The sequence below is a fragment of the Bradysia coprophila genome, unplaced genomic scaffold (genome assembly GCF_014529535.1).
Source record: "Bradysia coprophila strain Holo2 unplaced genomic scaffold, BU_Bcop_v1 contig_93, whole genome shotgun sequence".
NCBI classification, from domain to species: Eukaryota; Metazoa; Arthropoda; class Insecta; order Diptera; family Sciaridae; genus Bradysia; species Bradysia coprophila.
In genome coordinates this window covers 1035154-1041591 of record NW_023504021.1, presented here as the reverse complement: position 1 = coordinate 1041591, position 6438 = coordinate 1035154, and positions in this window count along the sequence as shown.

Sequence of the window (6438 nt, the reverse complement as noted above, 5' to 3'; positions counted from 1 at the left end):
AAAATTGACAGTTACACGAACGAAGGAAGGATTCTACGTAATTTGTCCGTGTCCTCAACCAATGAAAGTAATGTGCCAAGCCATACCAAACACAATAACCAAAGTATCAATTCAACCGTTTGTTTCGAATAAGACGAATTCTAACATTTTTCTATTTGCTTTCAACGTCAAATTTTAATATTGCTGCAGTCCCACCGATTTTTATGTGTAATTGTTTGTTTAATTTGTTCGAAAAAGTCAATTACCTGAAATTATCCAAAGATTCTACTTACCTGAAGAATAAGATTTTGTACGTAAAATATATGTTTAAATAAACGACTTCTATTATTGACATGTTAAATTTCGAAAGATCGTTGCAGTAAAACATTGGCCAGGCTGATGTGTTATACATCTTAAGCTGGCCTTAACCAAATTTAAAGAGAATTTAACATGTGGGGATTTAAGTGAAACATAATGATGTTTCACTGTTCCACAAGTGAGAATGCTGCTGAAGAGAAAGATGTGTTCTCGTTGAGAGCAGAAAATATTCTGTTTTATTTGACGTATAACAATCTCTTATAGGAATACAAAATGATATAAGCACAAAATGGTTGACGAAGTGTCAAATATAAAATGTCGGAAACATGATAAAATAAGTCTGATTCTACAGTGAGTGGGTTTCATGCACGCGTAATGTATTTGATGCAATGACGATGAATGATGTGGAGTGATGCCACAAACATTTGAAAGTCGATGGGGTAATTACTGCAAAAAGAATCACAAAAACATCACGCACAATGATCATTTAAAAAAAAAATATAGAAAAAACGAAAAAATCGTAAAAATATGTTCAGAACAATCTGAATAATTGCGTTTCATGATAGTTGGCATAGTCAATGGCGTTTCTAAGTTCTTGTAATCAATGCATTGTACTGCGCTATATTTTCTAGTTCATATTATAACGTTGAATAATATTATTCTCGATTATGAAATTTGGAGTTTCGTCGATTTTATTTCTCTGCGGAATAATTACGAAAAGAATTGCGCCAGCTCTCTTCTCTCTCAATAATACTATTGCGCTCTATATATCGTCACCATTTTGTTGTGATTGACAGATGCTAAACCACAACCATTTTGATTTTCGCTTTCAAGTAATCTGATCGAGTCGCTAAACAAATCCGTTCGTTTGCAAGAAACTGAAAAATTTTATTAGTTCCAAACACAAAGGTTAGTGCGGTAATCTAATTTAATTTGAAACTAGCATCTGTGCAGTTTGTACCTTTTCCAGTTGAAACAAAACTGAAGTCAAACAATGGATGCTGATTTCGACATGCGGGATTCTGTTGATAATACGGGCGCGCTATTCCGATTTCTTGCAAATTATCAACAAAAGGAGTTGAGCTGTTGAATGAAATCTGGACGAAAGTGCATCCATGGTTAAAGAGAGAAATTCTTGTCAATGGCGACAGCTTTGCATTTGCGGAAAGCGAGAATCCTGCTAGAGCAGAAATCGGGAATTTCCTGATCTTCCAAGACAAAAGTGCCAGAAAGAATTACACCGTCAGCCAGTTGACCACCGACGTTCTACGGAAACTGCGCGATAAACACGTAAATGTAATGGTCCACATTTACGGCAAGGCCATCGCGTCAAAAACGATTCACCAGAAGGTTACTGCATCAATTTTGCAGCCATCCGTCCGCGATAGAGCCGGTGCACACAGCACGTCGACCTTAGTCGAACTGGCGCAAAAGCTGAAAGCCAAACATGGCAGCTATCTGTTCGGGAATATGTCATCATGGTGTATGTGGGCCAACTCGATTCATGCCTCACCGGCTCACCTACAAGAAGGTCTTATCGAAGAGCTACCACCAGCACATCTGGTACATTTATTCCGGTCAGTACCAACTGCACTTTGATAGGCACGGTGGTCCCGGAACGTGCAGAAATGTGCGGGTCAGAGCTCGAGGATTACCGGGGGCGAGCAAAGTAAAGCTTTCATACTCACCAACCCGCAGTAGCAAGCGTGGTGTTTTAATGCTAAAAACCTTCAAACGAAGCCATAACGAATTATACATTGCCACATATAATGCCAGAACATTGTCGTCAAGACAAAAAATGCAAGAAATGGAAGAAGAGCTAGAAAAGATAAAATGGGATGTTGTGGGAGTGAGCGAAGTGAGAAAACCTGGAGAGGAATGCCTGAAATTACAATCAGGGCATACATTCTTCTACCGAGGAAGTGACAGTCAGATGCTGATGCACGGTGTCGGATTGTTCATAAACAAGCGGTGGTCGGATCGCATAATTCACACGAAAAGCATATCCCATCGAGTGATATACGTAAGCCTGAAGATAAATAACAGATACAGTGTCAAATTAATTCAGGTTTACGCACCCACGTCCAAGTAAGTCAAAGCGAGATGAAAAACAAAAAGTCTCCCGGAGAAGATGGTGTTCCAGTGGAAGCCATTAAACTAGGTGGAGACTCATTATTAAAGGCAATCACGGCTTTGTTTAATCAATGTCTCCAATGGGAAGAAGTACCAGAAGCCTGGGAAAATGCGGTAATTACATTGGTGCATAAAAAAGGAGACATAACAAAGCTGGAAAATTACCGACCCATAAGCCTATTGTCAACACTCTACAAGTTGTTTATGAAAATCATTACGAAGAGGAACACTAACAAGTTCAACTTCTACCAACCTGTTGAACAAGCTGGTTTCAGCACAAACGACCATTTGCAGGTGATGAGAACGCTTATTGAGAAGTGTCGTGAATACAACATCGACATAGTCTTGCTATTCATAGACTTCGAAAAAGCTTTCGATTCAGTGGAAACATGGTCGATTTTGGACGCATTAGACGAATGTAGAGTAGACTCAAGGTACTCCAACACAATTCGATATGTGTACAAAAATGCTACTTCATGTATAAAACTTCATAAGAGCACGGAGAAATTCAAAATTGGCCGAGGTGTAAGGCAGGGTAAGGTGCAATTCTGAGAACGGTCGTATCTGGACCACCACCAAATTTAATCAGAGCCACGGTCGTCATGCAGTTGCCTGCACCTGAACCAAACGACTTCTTTAACATCATAGCTACGCAAAATCCATCGTTGGACACCAGCAACTGGAAAATGTTCAGTCGTTCCAAGGCCCAAAATGGCCGTCAACAATGGATCATCGGCGTTGTCGACAGCACAGTCCCAGCGCTCCAGGCTATTGGCTTCCGGCCATACTGCGGTATGACCCGTATCAGAATTATTCTAAACAACAATGCCAACCAAAACCCTTAAAGCAACGCATTATATCAGATCAATTCCGGAAATAAATCGTTCATTTTCACCGCAACACCCTTGGGACTTTTTTCTATCAATCCATTCACCGTCCAACCTGCGTAATGAAGTCTACACAAACCCGAAGGGTAAGTCAGCACAGTTCATAAAATGCTTTGAAGGTAAAGTAAGCGATCTACCTATTCAGCAAAGAAGAGATCGCACTCGAAGTCCAGTAGCTTTTTCACATCAAGTGTTTTCGCATTTTTCATGACCAGTCTAACTGCGATTAATCTCGTGAAGACCGCTCCGTTCATTAAAACAGATAAATTCTCTGCTTTTGCACAATCAATCGTATCACTACCGCCTTTCTGCATTCTCTTAAATGGCCAGTAACAAGCTGTGTTTCGCACAAGTAAACACCCAGCATTGTAAAGCAGCAACTGCAGAAGTTAACAGTATTATGCTGGACTCAAACAACTTTATAATCATGATACAGGAACCGTACACTAGGAAAAACGTAATAAAAGACTTTGATCCGCGTAGATTTAATATAATAAGCCATATGGGCCCAGACAAAATCCGAACGTGCATTTTAGCTTCGAAAAATTGTGATTTTTTGCCATTAAGGCAACTCTGCAAAGGGGACCTAACAGCAGCGATACTGAAATTCAAAATCAATAGGAAAGAACTCACCTTAATTGTAGCATCAGTGTATATGCCGTACGGTAGAAACTTGTTACCTCCCAGTCAGGAATTCATAGACTTAGTAAATTACAGCAAATCACGCAACATTTCACTTTTAACCGGTTGTGATGCAAACTCGCATCACATAGTCTGGGGCAGCTCAGACTGTAATTCACAAGGTGAGGCCCTCCTGGACTTTATTTTAACCTCAAACCTAGAAATAGCAAATGTGGGTAACGAACCTACCTTCATGACGTCGTCAAGACAAGAGGTAATTGATATCACTCTATGCTTAATTCATATCAGCCATCTCATTAACAATTGGAAAGTTACTGACAAGGTGCTCACATCTGACCATAGATGCATCACATTCCATATCAAAACAGACCACATAGAATTAGCTAAATTTCGGAACCCTAACAGTACGGATTGGAATAAATCGTAGCTCTTTCGAATTGACTTCGTCACACTAGAGCTACGCAGATGTTTTTTGTATTTATAATCGAATTTAAACTGAAATAAATGAAATGAAATGAAATGAAATTCAGTGAACATCTGTCGAACTCCGTACCCATTATTTCAAATATTAATTCTAAATCGGAACTGGACAATGCTGCCACCACTCTTAGCAAAGCTATTATAAATAGCTTTAAAGCCTCTTGTCCTGAAAAAGTTATCAAGGCAGGCAGATCAGCCAACTTCTTTACAACTGAGTTAAAAAAACTCAGGAAAGAGCTCAGGAAAGCTTTCAACAAAGCCAAGCGTAACAATGAAGCTAAAAAGCTGAAGCGTACAGCACAAAGAGTTTACAATAAGGCAATTAGGCAAAATCAAAGATCTGTACTCAAGCAGGCATATTCGTCTATAAACACATCCTCAGCAGCTACTCTCTTAGTCAAATCTCTGGCCAAAGATCCCCACTGCGCAATTGGCACCCTGAAACTACCATCTGGGGAGTATACCGAAGATGAGGCTTCTACCCTCAAACATCTGCTAGAGGTCGAGGGGTGACGCACTTCCATTTAATCCATTTAATCCATTTAATCCAAAAAAAAATTTGTAGTTTTACTGAAATAATTAGGCTACCCACCTGAAAAATTTGTAAAGTAATTGCGAAAAATAGATTTGCACGATCACCAGCTCGTTTAAGTACTCGTGAGGTAAAGGAATTTTTTTTTTGTTAAAAATGGTATTAAATTTATTTAATCCATTTAATCCATTTAATCCATTTAATCCACTTTACACCAAAAACTCCTAAAAGTGGATTTTTTTCGCTTTTTAACATTGTAGTATGAGTTGTAGTACGTGGTTCGATCAAAATCAACAATTTTTAAGACTTTTACAGTATTTTGTAAAATGAAGTTTTTTCGTATTTAATCCATTTAATCCAATTTTTATTCCATTTAATCCATTAAATCCATTTAATCCATTTAATCCATTTAATCCATTAAATCCATTTAATACCATTTAATCCATTTAATCCATTTAATCCATTTAATCTAGAAGTGAGTTACCCCTCGCTAGAGGTGCATTTCCCAGATTCGTCGCCCACGAACCACCCGGCAGTATCTCTTCCCATTCCCCATAATATCCTTTCAGTCGGTGACAGAGAGATCGCTAAGGAAATCGTTACCAAAGATAGAATCAAGTGGGCAATTGAGTCATTCATCCCTCTCAAAGCGGCAGGTGAAGATGAAATTATACCACTAATGTTACAGAAAACTTGGCCAGCTAGTCTGCACTCTAGCTAAATCGTTCCGACCAATTAGTCTTACTTCATTCATGCTTAAAACTCTAGAAAAACTTATAGATAGATACCTTAGAGATGGAGCCTTGCAACGATTCACAATCCACCCGAATCAACACGCATACCAACCTCTAAAATCAGCAGAAAGTGCACTACATCAGTTCGTCAGCAGAGCTGAAAATGCAATCAACCACAACCAATTCGCTCTAGGAGGACTCATTGATCTATCAAACGCTTTCAGTAATATGACATACTTATCCATTATCAACTCATGTTACGAGCACGGCGCAGATAGAACCACAACTAGCTGGATTTATGCCATGTTAAGCAGTAGAGTTGTATCAGCGCGTCTAGGCCCAGTCACCATGAGTATCGTTGCCTACAAAGGCTGTCCACAAGGAGGGGTGCTGCCACCACTTCTCTACATTTTAGTAAAAGATAGCTTACTTAAACTACTGAACGATTCAGGTTACTTCTCTCAAAGTTTTGCCGATGATCTATCTATTCTGCTAGTAGGTTTATTCGTAAGCACCTTATGTGACCTAATGCAGTCGGCCTTCAGATTAATTGAAAGTTGGTGTAATCAACAGGGCCAGGAGGTGAATGCTGAGAAAACCCAGCTCATACTATTTACTAAGAAAAGAAAAATTGAAGGTTTTAAAGCTCCAATTATCTTCGGCAAAGCGATTACGCTCTCCCATATGGTTAAAATTCTGGGCATCATACTTGATCCCAAACTAAACTGGATTC